We start from the raw sequence: 17,776 nt of genomic DNA, 5'->3' as shown, positions 1-17,776 counted from the left end.
TTCCTGTGGACAGAAGGCGTGACCACTGCAGAAATTCATCGCCGCTTGGTGGCAGTCTGTGGAGAACATACGCCGTCACGGAAAAGAGTTTACAACTCGGTGGAAGGTTGGAAAACAAGGCGCACATTGGTGGAGAAGGGAACCATTTCTGGAAGGAATATGATGGTGTCAACACCAGCTAACATTGCCCGCGTCGAACAGGCCATCCAAGGAAACAAATGCAGCACATTTACGGAAATGGAGGCAGCCACGGGAATTATCCGAAACAGCCTGCAGCAAATCGTGCACGGCCACTTACAGTTGGGGAAGGTATCATCCACGTGGGTGCCTAGACTCTTGTCTGCAGACGAAAAGCAGAGGCGTGTGGATGTGTGCAGAGAACTTTAGCAACTCAAGGATTAAGATCCAGCCGACTTCATGGCTAGGCTTGTGACTGCTGATGAGACATGGCTCCATTACCATGAGCCAGAAACGAAACAACAATGCAGTGGAAGCAGTCCACCGCCAAAGAAATGTCGAACAGCACCGAGTGATTCTTCACCTGTTCGGAAACATGAAGAAACCTCTGCGTAGTCGCCGTTTTGCGGATTTTGCATAACTGGACACAGCTGTCAAGGCAGCACTCAAAAAAAATGTTTTCAGGATGGTCTGAAGAGACTGACACATCGATGGCAAAAGTGCATACAGTTACAAGGAGATTATGTTGAGAAGGGGGACGTAACAACTGATGTGTAATGTACTTCATTTGAGTAGAAAAAATAAAGTGTAAAAACAATATAGTACGCCCTTCGTATTATTTTATGCATTTTTATTATCATTTGTAATTATTCGCTAAATAGTCAAAATAAATACAACTCGGGCTCCAGATTATCTCTCGATAAATTCTGGAGCTCTCGTTATATTACTACAGGTAATGTGCTCGTACCTTTCGGTCGTTCTTTTACTTAGGGACTTCGACATTTTAAGCCGATCACTGTTTTTTAAGGAGCTATGCAGACATCTTAATTTTTTAAAAATACTCCACAATAAGTAAATATCAGGGATCCCGTATTTGCATGCAAGAGAAGTACCCAGCTTTACCACGATTATCCTCGCCCCCAAACTGAGTAGGAAAACAGTTATAACTGGGGATGTGTGGATTTAAATATGAGGACACTTGTTGAGTGCGAACTAGAATAATTCCTTACTTCCTCTGTGAATGAAATGCACGCGATGTAGTAGTTAACACAATCAAGCGGGTGCGTGTCGTGTTAATGACGCCACACAGCAAATGATCTGCTATCTACCACTAGGATAATGTTGTTGTTTTATTGTGGAGGCAAAGTAAGCCTACGTAGTGGTCATAGGCTCTGATGTATGTACCGTGTTTTTGTAACGTCTGATCAGGTGGAAATTGCTTCAAGGATTCCAGTTCATTGGCCACGTTGTCTTTAAAGGGGGAGAATCTGTGAAGATGGTGATGTCCGGACAAACGCCTGGTATAAGACTCGCGGGAGAGCTCTATTGCGATGGTCTCATAAAATTAGTGTTAGTCGTACTGTATAGTTGTTACCGCGTACAGAAAATGTGAACAACATGGAAAACCCTCACGAAAAAATATCAAGAAAGATCTCAGTCCTCGGCAGTTAGGGAACGGCCGAGAGAGAGTCATACTTAGGGGTCTATCTATAACATATTGGTCAATTTGATATATTTGTGAAATCCCTTCTTTCCACCATTTTCCTATGTATTCGTAACATTATGCTAACTCTTAATAGTAATGACCGGTGTGATATATTCGTGATACTACAAACTTTGAATGTTTGTCTCATACTTCATTTTTATCCTGCATTGCCGGGCTGAGGGGCTCAGACGGATGAGGCGCTGGCCTTGTGATTCCAATTAGGCAGATTCGATCCTGGCTCAGTCCGGTGCAGGGGTCGAAAAATACCGGGCGCCCAGTAGCCATGGCGCCTGAAAATGTTTACCTGGCGCCCGAATTTTCACATTCGGTTTTGAAAATTTATTTTTTTAAATCCGGAGTTCCCTTACATGTACGTTTCCTCCACTTTACAAAGTAACAAGTCATGTGGTGTTTCACGTTTCTTTCTGTAGCTCATATATTCTAATATGCGCAATACACATTTTCAGTGCTTTTGGCAGAGTCTTGAATTCTGTAATTGCTCTTCGTACCTTGGAACTGGACGTTTCAGTTCTGCCCGGGAGCTGCGTAGCGGTCATGGGAGATATCGTTGTAACCCGTCAAACAAGTATCCTTTCATGTGGACATATCGGAACACATCGAATTCCATTTCAGATGATCGGCTATCGGTAGCAGAGTACAAAGATCAGACCAGAGTTGTGGAGAAATGCAGAGAACTACTACGTTAAATAATTCCACAAACACTACATTACCGCCTTCCTTCCCGTGACTAGCCGTTTCTCAACAGCTATTGCCGCCAAAGCAGTGCTGATAAATTCCCGTGGAATTCATTCTTTGCACTTAGAATATACGGAATGACGTGTTTATCAATTCTTGTATTTTCACCAAACAATATTTATACTTTTAATTGAATTACAACACCTTGGTATTGAACGGTGTGCACTTTATAAATACGGTTGTTTTTATTCCTGTGCGTTTAAGGAAAATTGGCAACGTAGCATCAGACATCGAAGCCCGCGAACTCGGAAGCCATTTAACGCTGGTGTATTTTACGTTTGTGTCATACTTGAGGAAATCGGCAAAATGAAACGAACAAAACCGCACAAATTGACTGATACGAGTAAAAAACAGTGTACTCTTTCAGATTTCTTCGTAAGTAGGGCCCGTAAAAGTAACACAAAGTGATACAGAAGCGAGTGTATGTGAGAAAACACTTGACGGAAGTGCCGACTGTAGTTTTCAGGACGACAGTGACCAGCGTGACATTTATGGTGTTCAAGACAATGATATGTGAAACATTAAAAATCCGTCGAAATATCAATTTTCAGGCTAACGGAAATTTCAGCACATGTAGCGAAGTGCGTAAAGAAAATGAATGCTAATATGTTACAGCATATGAATGCATTGTTCATGACATCTTATCATATTGTAAAAAATAACATACCCTACACTGATTTTGAAGATTTGATTACAATGTTAAGCAACTTGAATGTTACTGATTCGAGAAGTATGTTCATGATACACAATGCAGAGAATCGTAGCTTGAATTACAGCCGTGGCTGTGCTATGAAGAAGGAATTGCGTAGTGTAAATTATGCAGTAACTTTCGCAGGATTGCCGACAAACATTCTAAAGTTGTTTCCGGATTGTCAGGACCATTTAAACTGGAAACGTTTAAAACATACAAAAAATCCTATCCTCACTCGAAGTGTCAGGAGGCTGAAAAAATGGCGTAACAGCCCCAAAGGGCCTTGGTCTACCAAGCGACCGCTGCTCAGCCCGGAGGCCTGCAGATTATGAGGTGTCGTGCAGTCAGCACTACGAATCCTCTCGGCCGTTATCCTTGGCTTTCTTGACCGGGGCCGCCATCTCACCGTCAGATAGCTCCTCAATTGTAATCATGCAGGCTGAGTGGACCTCGAACCAGTCCTCAGATCCAGGTAAAAATCCCTAACTTGGCCGGAAATCGAACCCGGGGCCTCCGGGTAAGGGGCAGGCACGCTACCACTACACCGCGTGGCCGGCAGGAGGCTGAAAGTTTCATGAAAAATCCCGAATGTGCACTTTTAGCGAAGTGCGTAAAGAACATGAATCTTAATATGTTACAGCATACGAATGCATTGTTCATGGCATCTTATCATACTGCAAAAAAAGAAAAACTATTTTGAAGGTTTGTTTGCATTGTTAAGCAAGTTGAATGTTACTGATTCAGAGAATTATGTGAATGATACACAATGCAGAGAATTTATTTCATACATTGCCTCAGATATTCGTGAAGATTGTATATGTGGCATTACGGAAAGTTCATGTCAGTATCTTACTCAATGGATCAACAGAAATCTGATGATGAGGAGTTGATACATTCATTTTTTTTTTTTTTAATAAGGTGACTTTCTATTGTGTTGCTGGAGGGTGCAACAAGTGATAGCTATATGGAGGCTCTAAAAACAGAATTGCCGCAGTTAGGGGTTGGAGAACTCTTTACGGTACAAAACTATTAGGTATAGGGTCTGATGGAACAGCATGTGTGATTGGTGTCCGTAATGGTATGGTTACAAAAATATCTGAAAAAATTGAGAACTTGGTAAAACGTTAACTGTGTTGCACATCAACCCCACCTCATTGATCTTCACTCACTGAAAAATGTGAAACTTAAAAATCATTGATGAAATTGATTCTATACTCAGGAAACTTATATGTTTTATCGACATTCGCCAAAACGACTTCGCGAACTGAAGAAAATTTCGGAGTTGCTGGAATGTGTAATATCTATACTGGAGTACTTACACCAAGTTCGATGGGTAGCAAGCAAATTAAATGCTTCGCATGCAGTTGTCAAAGACTGGGAATGCCTAGTGGTACATTTAGAGAATATTTCTGAAAGGAAAGGTGAAGACGGAATCACGGCTAAAGGTCTTCTAAAGAAGATCAACAACTTCAAATTTGTCATCATAATTCCCTTCTTGTATGACTTCTGAGTATATTCGAAAGAATTTCACTTGTATTTCTGAGACATGTTCTGATTTTTGGTCAGATAAGAGTGCATGCAAATAATGCAATTAATTCATTGCAGCAACTTCACAACACCAAGGGCCCAATGGCAGAAACATTTTTTCTGCTATAACACTTTCAGGAGTTTTCAGTAGAATACAGTTATCAGGTGTGTCGAAGAAGAATTTCACGGGCGACAAGGAACTTCGGCAAGTGGGATTACCTTTCTGAAAGACACATTTCTTCAAAATAAGGACATTCAAAGTGCCACTGGTGTTATTGACACATATTTCTGGCCATCAGGAAAACAACTGAAAAATAATGGCAATAGTCAGCTTCTTGCTACTCATTTTTCAAAACACCTTCAAATTGAGGAGAACAACGTAGAAGACGTACTGAGCGGGTGGTACGCGTTCAACGTAGTCGAGAAAGGTCTTCGACTGAATGATCTACTTGAAAAATCGCGGTCTGTGAAAGGACGATTTACGATTTTCTGGAAGCTCCTTAGTATATAGTGGCAACAATTCCTGTATTGACTCATCATGTGAGCGAGTGTTCAGCACGATGAATATTGTTAAACACAAACTGCGAACCAAGCTTGTCGAGAAGAACTTAAGTGATCTCATTATATCTTTGAATGGACCATCTTTAAAGGACTTTGATGCAACAAAATGTATTGATCGTTGGTGTTTTCTGGTGTTAAATCAGTCACATGTAGTGTAATTTTAAAAGACGCTGACCTTGAAGGTGGCTGGTGATTATTTGGGTTAGTATCTCTTAAAATATAAAGTTCCATTCTTACATGAACTGAGACTATACTACTTAAGGTCACATTTCAAAACCAATACTTAGCTTTATCTTAGTCTAACCTGTGGTTTTCATAATGTACATTTACAAAAAATTTGCTGGCTCCTGATAAAAAGGAGCTGGCTACTGAACTATTTTTTATTTTCTTCTACCCCTGGTCCGGTGGTATTTGAAGGTGGTCAAATATCAGCCTCGTGTCGGTAGATTTACTGGCACGTAAAATAACTCCTTCGGGACTTAATTCCGGCATCTCGGCGTCTCCGAAAACCGTAAAAAGTAGTTAGTGGGACGTAAAGCAAATAACATTATTATTATTGTTATTATTATTGTTATTATTATTGTTATTATTATTATTATTATTATTATTATTATTATTATTATTATTATTATTATTATTATTATTATTATTATTATTATTATATAATTCGCTGGGGCCATCAAGGACCACGTTAAGTCTTGTTGCATTTGACACTGAACTTGGCCTCCTTTAGAGCCCAAATTTCCCTCATTCTTTGTGAGTGGGCCTGCTTACGCTCCTCTGTCCAAGGGGCACCGTGTCTTCTCTTCGGCTGCTCGTCTCGGTTTAGCCCGTTCGTCAATATTTTCTTGCGGAAGAGATCTCTGTTAAGGGCGTCTTCAGCTGAGATATATAGCATTTGCAGGTCGTCTTTGGTATTTCTGAACCAGGAAATTGTGGTTTTGGGGTTTGAATCAAAAAAGTGAAAGATTTCTTTAGTTAACTTTCTTCCGTCCATTCTTTTCAGATGACCGTAAAATCGTGCCCGTCTTTTTCTGATTGTGTCGGTAATTTTTTCTATTTTGCTGTAGACTTCCTTGTTGGATCTCTTTTGATGGATTCCATTTCTGTACTTTGATCCCAAGATTCCTCTCACAATTTTGCGTTCTCTTTTCTCCAGTTCTTCAAGGAGTCCTTTGTTGGCATTTAGAGACAGGGTTTCGACTGCATATAGAACTACTGGCTTCAGAACTGTTTCATAGTGACGTATCTTGGTGTTTTGGGAAAGGCATTTTTTGTTGTAGGTTGTGCGGAATGTTTGGTAGGCTATTTCCACTTTGTGTACTCGCTCCTGAAGTGCTTCTTTGTCCAGTCCATTTTTCATGATGATCTCACCCAGGTATTTGAATTTGTCTACTCGGATGATGTCCCCGTATTTTGTATGGAGTTTTGGTGGAGCCTCTTTGATGTTAGTCATTACTTGTGTTTCCTCAAACGATATCTGCAAACCAGTTTGTTCGGCAATTTCCTTTAAAATTTCAACTTGAGCTCTAGCGGTTTCTATGTCGTATGAGAAAACAGCAATATCATCGGCAAATGCTAAGCAGTCTGTTGCGATCCCCTTGGATTTGGTTCCTATTCTCAATGGACTGTAGTTGGTTTCCTGTAATCTCACCCGCCAGGTTCTGATGATCTTCTCAAGAACACAGTTGAAGAGTATCGGGGATAGCCCATCACCTTGTCGGACTCCTGTTTTGATGTCAAAGGAATGCGAGAGACATCCGTGGAACTTCACCTTGGATTTTGTATCGGTCAGGGTGGCTCTAATTAATGCCAGCAGTTTCAGTTCAACTCTAAATTAATTTAAGATGTTTAGCAGGACTTCCCGGTCAATGGAGTCGTACGCTTTCTTAAAGTCCACAAAGACAGACACATACTGCTTGGACCTTAGCGTACAATATATGATGATCGTTTTGAGATTTTGGATCTGTTCAGCTGTTGAGCGACCTTTTCTGAACCCTCCTTGGTATTCACCTATTTGATGTTCGACTTGTGCTTCCAAACGCTCCAGGATGGCAAGTGATAGAATTTTGTAAGTCACGGGTAGCAAAGATATTCCTCTGTAGTTGTTGATGTTCTTCATGCTGCCTTTTTTGTGTAATGGATGGATCAAAGCTATTTTCCAATCTCCGGGTAGGGTCTCCTTGTTCCAAATTTCTTCTGTTTGCTTTTGCAAGATATCAAGTGATTCCTCTGGGGCATATTTCCATAGTTCTGCTACTACTGAGTCTTCCCCCGGCGCTTTGTTATTTTTGAGACGGGCAATGTGGCGCTTGATTTCATCTCTGTCGGGTGGTCTGGAATCTGGGTACCTGAGTAAGGGTTCCTTGGTCTCAATGGCGCTTTGAGGTTTAGAGCAATTAAGCAAATTCTTGAAGTAATCTGCCAGAATGCTGCAATTTTCTTCATTTGATGTCGCCAGTGCCGTCCTTTCGCTCAAAGCATAGAGATGGTGGTTTATAGCCAGTGAGTTTGCGTTTGAAGGCTCGGTAGTACTCTCTGCTTTCATTCTTCCTAAAGTTTTGTTCTATCTTTTCAATGAGAGATTTTTCGTATTTACGTTTCTCAGTTCTGAACACCCTAGCTGCTTGGGCACGTTGGGTTTTGTAGGTTTCCCAATCATTTTCTGATTTCGTAGAGTAGTACTGTTTCCACGCATTGAGTCTTTCTTGGAGGACTGATTCGCAGGTAGCATTCCACCAGGCATGCTTTTTGCCTCTCTTGATTTCTGCAACGTCTTTGGCGGCCTCAACAAGGAGACTTTTGGCGTTGTTAAAGTCGGTGTCATTTGGTCTAGCCTTCTCCTGGAACTCCTCAACCCTTTGCCGAAGTTTATCATTGTCGAAGCGTGTGATCTGTTTGGTTGTCTTTCTTGTGTTTGCGGGAATTGGTTTGAATTTGATAAGAGACATATAATGATCTGAGGCCACATTGATGCCTTTCTTTACCTTGACATTCATAATCTCAGAGCTGTTTCTCCTGGAGATCGCAACATGATCAATTTGGAACTCTCCGAGAGCTTGGACGGGAGAACGCCAAGTCATTTGCTTTCTGGGTAGATGGCGAAAGTGGGTCGACATGACCTGCAGGTTGTGATTTTCGCAAATGGTCACCAGTCTTTTGCCGTTGGGATTGGTTCTTTTGTGAGCAGGGTAATTTCCTATAACTCTCTTGTACTTCTGTTCACGACCTAGTTGGGCATTGAAGTCACCCAAAAGAAACTTGACAAAGTGTTTGGGGATTTTGTTTAATTTTTCATCTAGTAGGTCCCAGAAATTATCAACTTCGTCTGGATCAGACTTGTTCTTATCGTTTGTAGGAGCATGTGCGTTAACTAGGGCGTAGGTTTTTGTTCGCGCATTTAATTGTGAGTATATTATTATTATTATTATTATTATTATTATTATTATTATTATTGTTCCGGAGTTATCTGTGGAACGCAGAGGTGAAAGAAGGTGCGGGCTGGAATGGGTCTATATACGATAGTCAAAGATGAATTTAAAATTTTAAAATAAAGATTATATTTCTTTTCAGATCTTAAATTTCAACACATAACAAGCTTTCAGGTACATATGTAGTTGGTACAAAAATAGAGAAACAAGAATTGGTCATTTACAATTTTGAGCTTCCAGCTCCTAATTTACAAGGTCCCAACATCACAAATGTTGCGTTCAGTTAGATAGATAAGGAGAGATATCAATGAATATTGAATTTTCACGGCCGCATTGTAATCGAAACAGGCTTTCAACGTATTAGGTCGTGTTACGTACATGTAGTACGTGTTGAAGAGATGTTAAGTACAGAACAAAAATGGCCAGCCGGACACCAGTGGGATCCGAACCCACAATCTCCCGATTTCGCGTCGGTTGCCATTTTTGTTCTGTACTTAACATCTCTTCAACACGTACTACATGTACGTAACACGACCTAATACGTTGAAAGTCTGTTTCGAAGGAGAGATATCTCCCAAAACACAATTTTCAAGAGCACTTTGCTCCAACGGTTACAATTTACGGCCTTCCAAAGGCATCACTCCATAGTACACAAATTTATATTACCTAACCACAAAAAAGCTTAAATGCTCTACAAATTCTACCAAGGAGGCAGCGCTCTCGAACTCTTACGGCCTACTCAAAGCAACCATTAACTATTACAAGACGGAAAAGAGCGTCTCTACTCAATACAATTACACCTGTAGGCCTCACTAGGCACAACCTGCAATTTACAAAAACATATGAATTTTACTTTACACAGGGGTATCTAGTACCCATTCTAATGGGCCTTCGTGAAAAAGAACAGGTTAAGTTACTAGTCCAAACTCAAAAATGTATGCAGGCGTACACTTGCGCTCCTAGAAAACCAAGGTAAAAACCCTACTTGGGCTTGCAGCCCGACGATGCAGAAGCTAATCCCACACTACTGAGGTGACTAGGACAAGTTAATTTATGATTTTCAGGAGAAAAACAGCTACAAAATCGTAGTCACCTCAAGATTATTTGAAGGGGAATTTGATAGGGAAACGCACTCTCTAAACCCGATTTACAGTTTAAGTCTTTAGGACTTGCATGAAATTTTACATGAGAAAGAAGAAAGTTTACATTTTAGGAATTGACGGTTACATAGTTAGAGATTGGACCCTTCCCCTCGAGTTCAGCTTGCAGAAATAACTGCAGAGACAGAAAACTGGTGGCTATTACCTGGGCTGATGTTCTGCCTGCCGAAGAATGAGGACCGCCGTCTCCTCTCTTAACACATACACTCAGTAATTCGACGATTAATAAGACAAGTTAACTCGAAAAGGCGTCAGGTTTTATACCCGAGAGGAAGCTTCGAGAAGGCTCTGGACTAAATCCGGGCACACCCTCTAATTTTTGTTGGATAAACAAAAAGTTACAAGAAGCCTATGATTGGCTGAAAAATAAATACATGTAATTTATGATTGGTTAGAATCCAATGTTGGCGGGATGAATAAGAAGTGTTCCAAACATTGAAGTACCATAAATAAGAAAAGTCAATTCAGTTGAGAAAACCTATAAACACACAACTTCTTAAAATTTCTAGTTATTTCACTTTGCACCAGAGTGCATGACCTCAGTTCTTTCAGAGAGACATCTATGGAAAAAGGTCCGAACTTCCTGTGATACACCAAAACAAAGAAATCCAGTCAGTTTAGGAAACCTTAAATTAACATATTACTCCATCATTTAGTAGTGACATCTTTCGATCAACGTCCCAACTTCTTGTATTACATGTTCCAATTTTTATATGATAGGTAGCGTTCTTCAAGGCGCTTGATTTCCATGTCCTGGATTGAGGTGTACCTCCCGGTACAATTTTTATTATTATTATTATTATTATTATTATTATTATTATTATCATCATCATCATCCTGCATTAGGCAGAGGGAAATCGAAAATACATTTTATTACATTGTTCTCCGTTGTCTGTTCCGACATACGAAAACAAACTTAATTCTTAAAGTCAGTACATACGTTTGGCAAAGGCCGACTGGAGCTTGGGATATGAAGTATTTTTAGGGCAGAAATCATACTTACGCATCTCTTTGACTGGGCATGCCCAATTAAGTTTTGCTTTGTCTCAAAATAACGTGCTTCATAATTCAATGTGCTCCAGGCAGACCAATTTCTGTTGTACTAGCTGCTTCGCCACGGAATTCTACATTGTATACAGAATTCTAGGTTAGATAGTGTACACGTTGTAAGACTATTAAATTGCATAGCTCTTAACGTTATACTAGAAACGCGACGGGGAAATCACCAAACATCTTTTCTCATATGAAGACTGGGTTGGGGAATTTCATTTGTAACGGTTCAAATCCCATTACAAGGTGATATCGGTATTATTATTTCATCTGTGATATTATTATTATTATTATTATTATTATTATTATGTCCGTATTATTATTATTCTATCTGTGAGATTACTATTATTGTATTACACTGACTGACAGAGCAAATGCAACACCAAGAAGGAGTGGTTCGAAAGGGATGAAAGTTGGGGGAAAAACAGAGACGGCACGGACGAATAATTGATGTTTATTTCAAACCGATATGCAGGTTACACAATGCGCACGGCATCGACTCAGTAGGATGTAGGACCACCGCGAGCGGCGATGCACGCAGAAACACGTCGAGGTACAGAGTCAATAAGAGTGCGGATGGTGTCCTGAGGGATCGTTCCCCATTCTCTGTCAACCATTTGCCACATTTGGTCGTCCGTACGAGGCTGGGGCAGAGTTTGCAAACGGCGTCCAATGAGATCCCACACGTGTTCGATTGGTGAGAGATCCGGAGAGTACGCTGGCCACGGAAGCATCTGTACACCACGTAGAGCCTGTTGGGAGATGCGAGCAGTGTGTGGGCGCGCATTATCCTGCTGAAACAGAGCATTGGGCAGCCCCTGAAGGTACGGGAGTGCCACCGGCCGCAGCACATGCTGCACGTAGCGGTGGGCATTTAACGTGCCTTGAATACGCACTAGAGGTGACGTGGAATCATACGCAATAGCGCCCCAAACCATGATGCCGCGTTGTCTAGCGGTAGGGCGCTCCACAGTTACTGCCGGATTTGACCTTTCTCCACGCCGACGCCACACTCGTCTGCGGTGACTATCACTGACAGAACAGAAGCGTGACTCATCGGAGAACCCGACGTTCCGCCATTCCCTCATCCAAGTCGCTCTAGCCCAGCACCATGCCAGGCGTGCACGTCTATGCTGTGGAGTCAATGGTAGTCTTCTGAGCGGACGCCGGGAGTGCAGGCCTCCTTCAACCAATCGACGGGAAATTGTTCTGGTCGATATTGGAACAGCCAGGGTGTCTTGCACATGCTGAAGAATGGCGGTTGACGTGGCGTGCGGGGCTGCCACCGCTTGGCGGCGGATGCGCCGATCCTCGCGTGCTGACGTCACTCGGGCTGCGCCTGGACCCCTCGCACGTGCCACATGTCCCTGCGCCAACCATCTTCGCCACAGGCGCTGCACCGTGGATACATCCCTATGGGTATCGGCTGCGATTTGACGAAGCGACCAACCTGCCCTTCTCAGCCCGATCACCATACCCCTCGTAAAGTCGTCTGTCTGCTGGAAATGCCTCCGTTGACGGCGGCCTGGCATTCTTAGCTATACACGTGTCCTGTGGCACACGACAACACGTTCTACAATGACTGTCGGTTGAGAAATCACGGTACGAAGTGGGCCATTCGCCAACGCCGTGTCCCATTTATCGTTCGCTACGTGCGCAGCACAGCGGCGCATTTCACATCATGAGCATACCTCAGTGACGTCAGTCTACCCTGCAATTGGCATAAAGTTCTGACCACTCCTTCTTGGTGTTGCATTTGCTCTGTCAGTCAGTGTATAATTATTATTCAATTCCATTCTGCAATGCTTGTAGCTTGCGTGATTGTAGTTAAATGTATGCATATATACGTGTGTGTAGATTAACACTTGAAACATATACAGTAAAGAGTTGCTGTATTTCAGATGTGGATATGACATTGCTACATTGTGCAATACTGCTGGCGATACTGCCAAGTGATTACTACGTCATCAGTTCATTTAGCGGTGCGCTCACTGCTGGGAGAGACCTACTGGTTGCCCCGGGCTATTTCACCATTGTAGGTAACATTTGTCGCGAGGTGGGAGTTGATAATAGTTATTTCTGGAGATTACGTAGGTGCGTCAACCTAACCTCTATATAAGGTGCCTGTATCTTGTAGCGTCAGTCATTATTCAATTGGAAGCAGAGGCCTAATTCAGTCAGTCAACGAGTGTGAACGAGATGGAGAAGACTCAGTGAGCCATTAGTCTTTGGTCATTGAGAGAGTGAGGCTACAGTTGGTCGGTCTCTTAGTTGAAGATACGGACGCAAAGGCTTACCACGAAGTCATAGAAGGAAAGACTTGCAATGAAGTCATACAGTGCAGTCATATAATATGGAGAAGAAGCAGTCACATGGATACATCACCAAATTAGGCGTGACACATCTACAGTAAACACCAGTTCTAAGGAATACTGTACGTCGTAATAACACTCAAAGTGTTGACGGTACAGTCAAGTGAACCAGTGAGGGATATATTTCGTATAAATTGTTAAATGTCCGGTCAAGAAGAATTCAAATTCATGCCTAGTTTCTTTCAGTTGCAATGTCATAATTTCATATTCTCGTCTGTTTTATCGCAACAAGACTTACTATTTTTTATATACAATTTCAAGAATATATTTTGTTCTATCAAATTAATCTTCCGTTTCATTTAAACAGTAAAATTTCTTAACCTCAAATTTAATGGGGAAACCGAACGCCAATCTCCTTTTCCCAGAACTTATATGGTATGTTGTCAAAAGTAAGCTTATTACCCCACACCCTAGAGATAGTCAAGATTCTCATTCTATTATTGCTGCACTGAGTGGTAGCTGGCGCCCATCAAATAACGTATGTGTAAGTAAGCAGGTAAGAAGTAAGTGTGAGTACAAGGTCCGACGATTGTGTATTTTATTTAATGAATATTAATTTACATATTTTTCAATTTAAATGCAGTTTTATATGTTTCAAAAGATAGTCAGCGAGTTAGGAACATCTCACATTATAATGTCAGACACTCTCTGCCTGCCTGTTTACATCCTCAGAAAGACTGTCTTGGTTTCCAACTGAAATGTACATAGGTCATTACACTGACGTCAGTAGGAATGGCGCGAGTAAAAGGAATGTTTTCATATGAAATACTCCATCAAATAAAAAACCATACATTTTCTCACTTTTAACGAACAGTACTACGCTGCCGATCTAACAGTCCAAAGTTCCAGGGCTGGAATGACCAGACCGCAGACAGCCGTGAACACACTTCGTCTTTTTTTTGGGGGGGGGGGGAGCGAATAGTGGAGAATCCCAGGTCAAAAACTATGCCCTTTTACTAATCTGTTTCCTAGGAGTACCCGATGAGTCGAAAAATCTCAATTCACTACACTGGCGGCGGACGAATCTACCTGACTAGGAGGCAAATTTTTCCTCCAAGCCAGAGGAGAAACCCCCTCTTCACTGCTAATTTGGAATAAAATGAATGTAGAATTGAATAAAAGTGAAGAGGAAGAAGCTCTTCTTAAGAAACGGTTCTTTTCAGGGTTGCATTTTGAGTTATTTAGTGAATTGCGGTGCTATAATTTGGAATAGGCCTAAATTGTAATTCTAGACCAGGTCATACTGCTGCTACTAAGTGAGCCTCTGCCTTAAGTTTACACACTGCTCATTCAAAACAGCGCGTCAGAGTAGGGATCGAATAGCTGGAATACTATGATGAACCAGAGGAATGGCATGCTAAAGAAGAAAGTTTCTAACTCCCCAGCTATTTCCCACCAGTATTCAATCACCGTGCAGCGTCTGTACTCCATGACAGGAGCGGTTGCAAAAGGCGTCTATTTCCCATTTTGGAGACGGCCTCAAGAAACCCTGGCAGTAGGTATAAAATGCCCTCGACGACAGGGGGAGCGACACGTCGGTTGAGGTAACTTTTGTCATATCAACATGCAGTTGACTCCTCTTCTCAGCGACGCGCAACGATTTCGCCCGAACGATGTGGAAAATGGACAAGGGCTACCGACGCGTCGTTGACGTCGGCTAAAGAAGCTAGACTAAAAGGCATCAAATCGTATCAGACTAGCCACTGTCAACATTGGGACAACGACAGGCCGAAGCCGAGAACTGGCCGCCTCTTTGAAGCAGGGGAATGTGGATCACGAATCACACATTCAAGCTGTTGATGATAGCGAAATTATTTTCGTTGGTGGTGATCTAAATGGACATGTTGGTCATGAAAGGGATGGATTTGAACGAAACCATGGATGCCATGAATGTGGCATTCGAATCCTAGAATTTGATGAAGCGTGGGATCTGTCTGTAACAAACACCTTAAGAAAGCGGAATTCACACACTTTATCACCTACTATAGTGGAAGCCATAGCCTATGTCCTAAATTGACTACTGGATGACCCGACGAAGAGACCTTGCGATGGTCAAGTATACGAAAGTGATCTCACATGACAGCGTTGCTCCTCAACACCAACTACTTGTACTAGATGCCGCAGTCTATATAGATTATGTATCTGTGAGGCCCAACACGAAGATTGGAGGCATTAAATGATGGATATTATTAGAACATCGAACTGCCATCAATGAAGCATTGATATTATCGATTTCCACGAACCTACTACGCTGGCGTAGCAGGGGGAGAGGTGATACTCCCACGTGGCGCGTCCCAGGTGGCGGATAGGGAGGTCCTAACCGGCTTGCCGGCGGTCTTGAGGGAAATAAAATACCTCTCGCGGACACACTACCCCCTGCGGGTGGGGGACGCACATGTAGAATACACCCGCGGTATCCCCTGCCTGTCGTAAGAGGCGACTAATAGGGGCCCAAGGGGCTCTCAACTTGGGAGTGTGGATTGGCGCCACGGGGCCCTTAGCTGAGTCTTGGCACTGCTTCCACTTACTTGTGCCAGGCTCCTCACTTTCGTCTATCCTATCCGACCTCCCATGGTCAACTCTTGTTCTGTTCCGACCCCGACGGTATTAGAGCATTCGAGGCCTAGGGAGTCTTTCATTTCACGCCCTTCGTGGCCCTTGCCTTTCTTCGTCCGTTACTTCATCTTTCGAAGTGACTGATCTCTTCTTTCTTCTTCTTTTCTCTCTTTACCCCCTGTGGGTGGGGGACGCAGACGAATAATACACCCACGGTATCCCTTGCCTGTCGTGAGAGGCGACTAAAAGGGGCGACCAAGGGATGATTGAATTAGAACCATGAAACTACTTTTGATTCGTACCATCACGCGGAGAACACCATGGCTTGCCTGTACTTGCGAGTTGTACCATTATATTCGGTACGAAATGGGTTTGTGATTAGTAGCAGTCATGAGCTTGGCCTGGGGGTTTCCAGTACCCGCGCGTCGTACCCATGTGAGCAACACCGCCTGTCTGGGCGTTGCCTGTGAGTTGTACCACTATATGAGCGACACCGTGGGTCTGCGTTGCCTGTGATTAGTACCCACTATGTGAGGAACACCACGGGATGTGTGGTTATCACACCTAGGTGAGGAACTTCATCGGTTTGCGTTGGCTATGAGTGGCGCATTGTGTGAGAAACACCATAGGTTTGCGTTACCTATGCGAAGTACAATACTTGTGAGTAGTACCATCTTGTGTGGAACACCGTGAGTCTTCGCTACTTTTGATTAGTACCCCAACATGACAAATACCATGGTTCTACTTTACTCGCGACATGTACCATTGTGAGGGGCCTCAGACCTGGATTTTGGACCCCTTTAGACATCAAGCATCCTCGATTCAGTATTGTGCTTCATGAGTGGTCCCTTGGTCAGTAATAAATTATCTATGATCTTTTTTGAGATGGATCCACTCCTTTTTTGTTTGCTCGTTTTTTGTTATTTTTTTTCATGTCCATCCATTCCTTCTTCATGACGATTTTTTTATTTTGGTCAGTGGATGATTTTGATTTTTTGTTGTCAGTTCATTTCGTACCATTAGTGGCCGATGACCTCGATGTTAGGCCCCTTTAAACAACAAGCATCATCATCATCGATATCATCGATTTCAAATTCTACAATGTCGTCCGTAGAAGATGGCTGCAACACTGTCTGAATCCATCAAGACAAGTTCGACATCCACCCTAGGTGTCACCAAACCAAATCGGCGCCTCATTGACAAGCAGTCTTGGTGGTGGAATGATAATGTGCAATTGGTAACTAGGGAAAAGAAAGCTGCTTACAAGACATGGTATCAGACACGCAGCTCAGAGGATCTAGAAAGGTACCGGGCTCTTAAGTCCAGTGCAATACGAACTGTAGCAACTGCAATAGCAGCACATTACAAAGCAATCTATGACGAGCTGGACATGTCTGGCAGCACGAATAGAATCTACAAACTTGCCCGCGATCGCGAGCGCGCCACACAAGATCTAGGTCATGTTATCAACATCAGAGACAGAAATGGCCTCCTCCTACAAAAGATACATGCAACAAGGAGTTCCCTCATCCACATCTACCTATAGCTGATCCCATTCACGACCCATTGTCCATTATCACCACGGAAGAAGTGACCACTACCATCAACAAAATGAAGTCGGGGAAAGCGTCTAGTGCAGATGATATCCCAGCCGAAGTATGGAAACTTTTGGACGAACAAGGTGTAGTATGGCTTGCCGATTCCAACAATACTGTGTTATTATGGAGGACACAGTACCAGAGGCATGGAAGACCAGTATCACAATTCCAATTTGGAAAGGAAAAGGAGATATACAGGATTGCTCAAATTATGGGCCAGTCCGCCTCTTATGCCATACTATGAAAATTTTTTAACGTGTTCTTGATGCGAAATTACAAAACATCATCCCTGTTTCATGTAACCAGTGTGGCTCTGTTAAAACCAGCGGAACAACAGACGCCATTCATGTACTTCGTCTATTGATGGAAAGACACCACGAGAAAAGGAAGACAGTTCACTTGACCTTTCTT

At 42.6% G+C, this 17,776-nt stretch overlaps 1 protein-coding gene across 1 annotated transcript in view; it reads left to right on the top strand.

The window, feature by feature from the left end:
* Graf (GTPase regulator associated with FAK) overlaps positions 1 to 17,776 on the top strand; it is a 711,082-nt gene that overhangs the window by 19,469 nt on the left and 673,837 nt on the right. The window lies entirely within an intron of this gene.

Source organism: Anabrus simplex, chromosome 3 (genome assembly GCF_040414725.1).
Source record: "Anabrus simplex isolate iqAnaSimp1 chromosome 3, ASM4041472v1, whole genome shotgun sequence".
NCBI classification, from domain to species: domain Eukaryota; kingdom Metazoa; phylum Arthropoda; class Insecta; order Orthoptera; family Tettigoniidae; genus Anabrus; species Anabrus simplex.
This window is presented reverse-complemented; position numbering and strand designations above follow the sequence as displayed.